This window comes from Nomascus leucogenys, chromosome 3, assembly GCF_006542625.1.
Source record: "Nomascus leucogenys isolate Asia chromosome 3, Asia_NLE_v1, whole genome shotgun sequence".
In the NCBI taxonomy this organism is placed as follows: domain Eukaryota; kingdom Metazoa; phylum Chordata; class Mammalia; order Primates; family Hylobatidae; genus Nomascus; species Nomascus leucogenys.
Window position 1 is genome coordinate 70,755,477 of NC_044383.1, and position 8,738 is coordinate 70,764,214.

The window sequence follows — 8,738 nt, forward strand, 5'->3', positions numbered from 1 at the left end:
AGCTGTTCCTATTCGGCCATCTTGGCTCCACCCCCTCTACATCATATTTTATTCCTTTTAAACATTTTCGGTTATTTCTTTTTTTACCTTTTTTACATTTTTTACATTTCATATTTTTATCTCCATAATTTCTAGGGTTTATCAATATTTTCAATATTTTTGTTGTTATTCTTATTTTTCTTATTTTTTATTTTTTAGTTTTAATTGCATTTATTTTGGTGCTGAATTTACTCCCATGCCGTAAGTTTTTGTTTCTTCAGTTTCTTCTAGAACATCTTTGTTTTCCAGGCAATGTCCTTTTCTGGATCAATAACAATTTATTCCTTTTCAGTAAAGATCATCTTTATGTGGCAGGGAGAGCTCATGTATGGGTTAATCTGACCAAGAGCTCTGCAGGTTCGGCAGCACATCTTAGATGCCTTCTTCACTTGGATATGCTCAATTACCAGAGAAGCTACATCTAAACCCTTAAGTTCAGCATTACTCTGTCCATGTTTAAGTATGTGCAGCAAAAAGTTAGCACTCTTTTTGGGCCTGTGACTTTCCAGCTCCACTGCTCGGCCTGCGCATATTTATGAATCCCACCATTGAAACACTGGAATGGTACGCACTGTTTCTGTAAAGTGATATCTTCCAGATACTCTTTTTATATATGCATATCCTAGATAGTCTGGACAGTTTCACGAGGGTTCTTAAGGTAAACACCAATACTGGAACCTTTTGATTTGCATGATTTTGTGGGGTTCTCTGGGTCAGGTGAATAGCAAGCCATTTTCACAGACTACTTCTGGTTGTTTAGGGGAAGAGGTTATCCTCATTTTTCTGATATTCATTAGTGGTCTCTGTTTATATTTTTCTCATTGAGTATTATTCAATGTATATGAAATTCTTAAAATTAATTGATTAGTCTTCATTTTATTATTGCTTTCTAAAATTTTATATTTTTCTGATTGAGCCATGTTGGCCTAATATTTCATACATATTGTAATCTTTGATTGAGATTTGTACATTTAAAAAGCCACATGTTACAATCTTTATAATGTAGCTTTCATGCGCGTCTGTGTGAAGAGACCACCAAACAGGCTTTGTATGAGCAACATGGCTGTTTATTTCACCTGGGTGCGGGAGGGCTGAGTCCAAAAAGAGAGTCAGTGAAGGGAGATAAGGATGGGGCCGTTTTATAGGATTTGGGTAGGTAAAGGAAAATTACAGTCAAAGGGGGTTTGTTCTCTGGCGGGCAGAGTGGGGGTTGCAAGGTGCTCAGTGGGGGTGCTTTTTGAGCCAGTATGAGCCAGGAGAAGGAATTTCACAAGACAATGTCATCAGTTAAGGTAGGAACAGGCCATTTTCACTTCTTTTGTGGTGGAATGTCATCAGTTAAGGCTATTTTTACTTCTTTTGTGAATCTTCGGTTACTTCAGGCCATCTGGATATATACGTGCAAGTCACAGGGGATGCGATGGCTTGGCTTGGGCTCAGGGGCCTGACAGTAGCTTTGTCCTGGCATAGTCTGAAACCAGTTGTCTGGGCTACAGATTTTGGAGTCTCTCAAACATGTTCTTAGGATGTGTTTAGTCTGAAATTTGGTGTTTATTTCCTAAAGGAGTTGATTCATGTTTCTTCTTAATAGTAATCCCTTAATAGTAATCACACCTGTTTTCTGTGTGTCATACTGCAGTCTCTCTGCTGCTGTCATATTTACCTTTGGTCTCAGTAGACTCAAACTGTCATTCCAAAATATGCCACAATTTATTTCAGCACTCTATGTCATGAGGGACAGAAACCAGTGTCTGGAAAGGCCTGTAGAAGCCAAAAATAAAGACGAATGTGCCAATTTTTTTTTGTTGTTTTAAAAAAATGAACAAGGAGTTGGCAATTTATCTTTGTGTGTGTGTGTTTTCTCTTTTTTTTTTTTTTGAGAGAATCTCACGCTGTCACTCAGACTGGAGTGCAATGGAATAATTTTGGCTCACTGCAACCTCTACATCCAAAGTTCAAGTGATTGCTTCACCCTCCTCAGGAGTTGGGACCACAGGCATGTGACAACATGCCTGGTTAATTTATGAATTTTTAGTAGAGATGAGGTTTTTCCATTTTGGCCAGGCTAGTCTTGAACTCTTGACCTCAGGTAATCCACCCAACTTGGCCTCCCAAAGTGCTGGGATTACAGGGATAAGCCACAATGCCCAGCTAGTAATTTACTTCTAAATACCCTGTGCTCTACTGGGGAGCAGGAAGAGCTGTGCGGGGAAACTGTAACAGACTTCTTTTTCCTTCTGTGTGACTTTTTGCTTTGTGCTTTCCTGGGAGGACTGCACATAGTTAACTCATTTATAAATTTTTCACAAATGTATTTTGGAAATTAGCCGGGCATGGTTGCGGGTGCCTATAGTCCCAGCTAGGGAGGCTGAGGCAGGAGAATGGCATGAACGGGAGGCAGAGCTTGCAGTGAGCCGAGATCATGCCACTGCACTCCAGCCTGGGCGACAGAGTGAGACTCTGTCTCAAAAAAAAAAGAAAAGAAAAGAAAAGAAAGAAATGTATTTTTGTCACTATGTTTTTATTACGTTTATATGTCTAGGAAAAAATTAGTACTTGTGTTATTTTGCTATTCCATCTTGTTTATGTAGTTTGTATAATTTATAGGTTAGATTTGTAAAGTATATTCATCTGAGTCTAGCAAGTAATTTGTTATTTATATTTCTTTCAGTTATGTGTTCTCATTTTACTCAAGACCTTTGGCCAAAGCACAGCATAAAAGATTCTTTCCAAAAAATAATACTAACAATATATGCAAAATGTGGACATGAGAATTTACAATTAAGAAAAGACTGTAAAGGTGTGAATGGTGATACGATACACAAAGAAGGTTGTAATGGACTTAACCAATGTTTGAAAACCACCCAGATGAAAATATTTCATTGTAATAAATATGTGAAAGTCTATAATAAATATTCAAATTTATATAGAAATAACATAAGAGACACTAAAAAGAACTCTTTTTTTTTTTTTTTTTTTGAGACAGAGTCTCGCTCTGTCGCCCAGGCTGGAGTGCAGTGGTGCAATCTCGGCTCACTGCAAGCTCTGCCTCCCATTCATGCCATTCTCCTGCCTCAGCCTCTCCGAGTAGCTGGGACTACAGGCGCCCGCCACCACACCTGGCTAATTTTTTTTTTTGTATTTTTAGTAGAGACGGGGTTTCACCGTGGTCTCGATCTCCTGACCTCGTGATCCGCCCACCTCGGCCTCCCAAAGTGCTGGGATTACAAGCGTGAGCCACCGCGCCTGGCCAAAACCCCACAAATTTGAAGAATGTGGCAAAGCTTTTAACCATTCCTCAACCTCAACCCTTACTAAACATAAATTAATTCATACTAGAGAGAAACCCTGCAAATGTGAAAAATGTGGCAAGGATTATAACCATTCCTAAACCCTTACTAAACATAACAGAGTTCATACTGAAGAGAAACCCTATGAATGTGAAGAATGTAGCAAAGCTTTTAATCATTCCTCAAACCTTACTAAACGTAAAAAAATTCATACTGGAGAGAAACCCTACATATATAAAGAATGTGGCAAAGCCTTTAAGCAGTCCTCACACCTTAACACACATAAGATAATTCATACTGGGGAGAAATTCTACAAATGTGAAGAATGTGGCAAAGCCTTTAGCCAGTTCTCAAATCTTATTACACATAAGAGAATTCATTCTGGAGCGAAACCCTACAAATGTGAAGTATGTGGCAAAGCTTTTAGCCAATCCTCAACCCTTATTACACATAAGATAATTCATGTTGGAGAGAAATTCTACAAATGTGAAGAATGTGGCAAAGCCTTTAGATGATTCTCAAACTTTACTGCACATAAGAGAATCCATATTGGAGAGAAACCATACAAATATGAAGAATGTGGCAAAGCTTTTAACCATTTCTCAACCCTTACTAAACATAAATTAATTCATACTAGGGAGAAACCCTACATGTGTATAGAATGTGGCAAAGCAGTCCTCACATCTTAATACACATAAGAAAATTCATACTGCAGAGAAACCGTACAAATGTGAAGACTGTGGCAAAGCCTTTAGCTGTTTCTCAAACCTTACTATACATAAGGGAATTCATTCTGGAGAGAAACCCTGCAAGTGTGAAGTATGTGGCAAAGCTTTTAAACAATCCTCAACCCTTACTGCACATAACCAAATTCATGCTGGGGAGAAATTCTACAAATGTGAAGAATGTGGCAGGGCTTTTAACTAATCCGCAAACCTTACTACACATAGCAAAATTCATACCAGAGAGAAACCCTACAAATGTGGCAAAGCTTTTCACCAGTCCTCACACCTTACTACACACAAGATAATTCATACTGGAGAGAAACCTTAAAAATGTAAAGAATTTGGCAAAGCTTTCAACTCTTCCTCAACTCTTACTAAACATGAGAGAATTCATACAGAAGATAAACCTTACTAATGTGAAGAATGTGCAAAGCTTTTAACTGGTCCTCAAACCTTACTGAACATAAGATAATTCATACTGGAGAGAAACCCTACAAATGTGAAGAATGTGGCATTGCTTTTATCTGGTCCTTGAACCTTACTAAACATAAGATAATTCATATAGGAGAAAAATCCTACAGATGTGAAGAATGTGGCAAATCTTTTAACCATTTCTTATTTCTTATTAAGCATAAGGTAATTTATATGAAGAATGTGGCAAAACTTATAAGTGGTCCTCAAAACTTACTGAAAATGAGATAATTCGTACTGGAGAGAAATCCTACAAATGAAAAAAAAATGTGGGAAGCTTTTAATTGGTCCTCAAACCTTACTGAACATAAGATAATTTATACTAGAGCGAAAACCTAGAACTGTGAAGAATGTGGCAAAGCTTTTTTTTTTTTTTGAGACGGAGTCTCGCTCTGTCGCCCAGGCTGGAGTGCAGTGGTGCAATCTTGGCTCACTGCAACCTCTGCCTCCTGGGTTCAAGCAATTATCCTGCCTCAGCCTCCTGAGTAGCTGGGACTAAAGGCATGCACCACCACGCCCAGCTAATTTTGTATTTTTAATAGAGATGGGGTTTCTCCACGTTGGTCAGGCTGGTCTTGAACTCCTGACCTCAGGAGATCTGCCTGCCTTGGCCTCCCAAAGTGCTGGGATTATAGGTGTGCGCAACCACGCCTGGCTCAATGCTCACATCTTATTGCACAGGAAAGCATTTGTACTTGACAAAAATTATACGAATATAAGAAATGTGGAAAAGCCATTAATATCTGCTCACATCTTACTCAACATCATGGAGTTCATACTTAATAAAAGTATTAAAAATGCAATTACTATCAAAAGATCTATCAGATAAACCTTTAAGAGTATTTATTTTGGGCCAGGCATGGTGGCTCATGCTTGTAATCCCAGCACTTTGGGAGGCCGAGGGGGCGGATCACCTGAGGTTGGGAGTTCAAGACCAGCCTGACCAACAGGGAGTAACCCCATCTCTGCTAGAAAAAAAATACAAAATTATCCATTCGTGTTGGTGCATTTCTGTAATCCCAGCTACTTATGAGGCTGAGGCAGGAGAATTGCTTGAACCCGGGAGGCAGAGGTTGCAGTGAGCCGAGGTCACGCCACTGCACTCCAGCCTGGACAAGAGTGAAACTGCCTCAAAAAAAAAAAAAAAAGAGTATTTATTTTGAAGATGAACATTACAAATATAAAAAGGGTTTTAGTACCTTTACTTGTATTACATTGTGATCTTGTTGTATACATTTTGTGCTACAGGAAAACCCTAAAGCAGTTTCTCAAAATTGTTGAACACCAGTAAATTTATATTGGAGAAATACCCTGCAAATTTAATGAATTTCGAAAAACATTTTTTAAAAAACTATAGCTTAGGAAACATCAGAGTGTAAGGCCTGGTGCAGTGGCTCACATCTTTAATCCCAGCACTTTGGGAGGCCAAGGCGGGCAGATCACCTGAGTTTGGGAGTTTGAGATCAGCCTGACCAACATGGAGAAACCTCCATCTCTACTAAAAAAAAATACAAAATTAGCCAGGCGTGATGGTGCATGCCTGCAATCCCAGCTACTCGGGAGGCTGAGGCAGGACAATTGCTTGAACCTGGGAGGTGGAGGTTGTGGTGAGCCAAGATCGTGCCATTGCACTCCAACCTGGGCAATGAGAGCGAAACCGCATCTCAAAAAAAAAAAAAAAAAAAGAAAGAAAACATCAGGGAGTATACTAAGAAATATTTTTTGTAAATGAATAAATATAAAGAATATTTTATCCAAAATTAAGTCTCTGTCAAAATCAGAGAATACACAGTAGAAATAATAAGGCACTGGCTCATCAGATATTTTTTGTAAATGCACTAAATATAAATAATATTTTATCCAAAATTAAGTCTATGTCAATGTCAGAGAATACACAGTAGAATTAATAAGGCATTGATACATCAGATATTACACTAAATGAGGGTGTTGAGTATAGAAAATAATCCCGAACTAAAATTGTTAGATAAGTTTTTTGTATATAACTTTTTTTAAAGTTAAAATCTTTTTGGACTAGATTTTTTGTAGTTATAATTACATTGGAAGTATACTTTTTATTCAAAAAAATTACAGACTTTTTGAAAAGCAAATAATGATGTAATTGAACCCTCAAATTATTTTATGCTCCTTATTTCTATTGTATTCACATGTGAAAGCCTGTGATCAACTGTTGCCATATAAGACATATGAGTGATTTTTTTATTAGATAGGCATTATTTATGAACTTTTCCATAAAAGAATAAAGATATTAAAATAGAAGATGCATGATTAAAATCTAAGTGGAGGCTTTTTGTGGTTAACTTATAATATTGAGTAGTGTATGAGATAGGTTTCTAAGTAATATTCTTGTGCATTATAGTGAGAGAAAAACATTTTTTATTTTAGTTAAAATTAAAATTAATAAAATTCATAGTATATAATTTCAATTGTGCTTATGTGTAATAGAATGTGGTACATTTAAAATTTTTAGATTTTATGTGAACTTAATTTTTTAAACACTTTTAAACATGTGAAGTTTACTGTGCATTCAATGAAGTGCTATTATGCCAGTAACTTTAACCTATCCCACCTTACTCAAGGGTGTAGGTAAAAGATGGTCACAGTATGTTATTTGGTAACATAGGAATGACATCTTTAGTAATCTATTTTTTCAGTGGCTTTAATCTGTAACTAAATTAGAGACTATTGTTCTCATAGGTTAAGTTTTTGTTTTCTTATTTAATTTTAAAAAAAAAATTTTGTGGGTACATAGTGTATATATATATTTATGCCATATATGGCATATATTGATACAAGCATACAATATGTAATAATTACATCAGAGTAAATGAGGCATTTATTCTTTAAGTTACAAATAATTCAATTCTACACTTCTAGTTATTTTAAAATATATGATTAAATGGTTACTGACTACAGGGTCATTTTATGGTAATAATAAAAATTATATACAAATATACATAATATCCATACATATCTGAGACCTCAATATTTTTAAAAACTTGTTACATATTTTTCTTTGAACATGTGGATACTCTGCCTGCAAAAACATAAGACTTTTAGTTTTGACTTGTTGGATTAAATATACACACATATTACTTTGAAGACAAACATGAGGTGTAAAAACATTATGCAGTGTGTTTGTGTAACTATGAGTTTGTATCTGTTTTCAGAAGAATACAACAATATTAGAACAAAACAAATTATTTTAATATGACTAATTTACTAGAAAACTAAAAACCTCAATTTGCCTAGGCAATAATCTATTGTGATTAATTTCCTGGATGTTCTTTGAGCTTCTCGTATTTTGACGTCTAGGTCCCTAGCAAGGCTGAGAAAGCTTTCCTTGATTATTCCCCCAAAAATGTTTTCCAAACTTTTAATTTCTCTTCTCCAGGAAAGCCAGTTATTCTCAGGTTTGGTTGTTTAACATAATCTCAAACTTCTTGGAGGCTTATTTTAAAATTATCTTTTCCTTGTTTTTGTTGGATTGGGTTGATTTGAAAACATTGTCTTCGAGCTCTGAAGTTCTTTGTTCTGCTTGTTTAATTTTATTGCTGAGACTTTTCAGGACATTTTACATTTCTCTAAGTGTGTCCTTTATTTCCCGAAGTTGTGATTGTTTTTTATGTATGCTATCTATTTCATTGAAGATTTCTCCCCTCATTTCTTGTATCTTTTCGAATTTTCTTAAATTGGACTTCACATTTCTCTGGTGCCTCCTTGATTAACTTAATAATTGACCTTCTGAATTCTTTTTCACATAAATCAGGGATTTCCTCCTGGTTTGAATTCATTCCTGGTGAGCTATTGTAATTTTTGGAGGGTGTTAAAGAACTTTGTTTTCTCATATTACCAGAGTTGTTTTTCTGGTGTCTTCTCATTTTGGTGGGCAATATCAGAGGCAAGATCTGGGGCTCAAAACTGCTGTTCAGATTTTTTTGTCCCACAGGGTGTTCCCTTGATGTAGTAATCTGCCACTTTTCCTAGGGATGTGGCTTTCTTAGAGATGAGCTCTAGTGATTGTTATTTCTTTTCTGGATCTAGCAACTCAGAAGAACTACCAGGCTGAGGGCTGGTACTGGGGCTTGTCTGCCCAGGGTCCTTTGATGTGAACCATCTGCAGGTCTCTCAGCCATGGATACCAGCACCTGCTTCAGTGGAGGTGGTAGGGGAGTAAAATGGACTCTGATGGTTC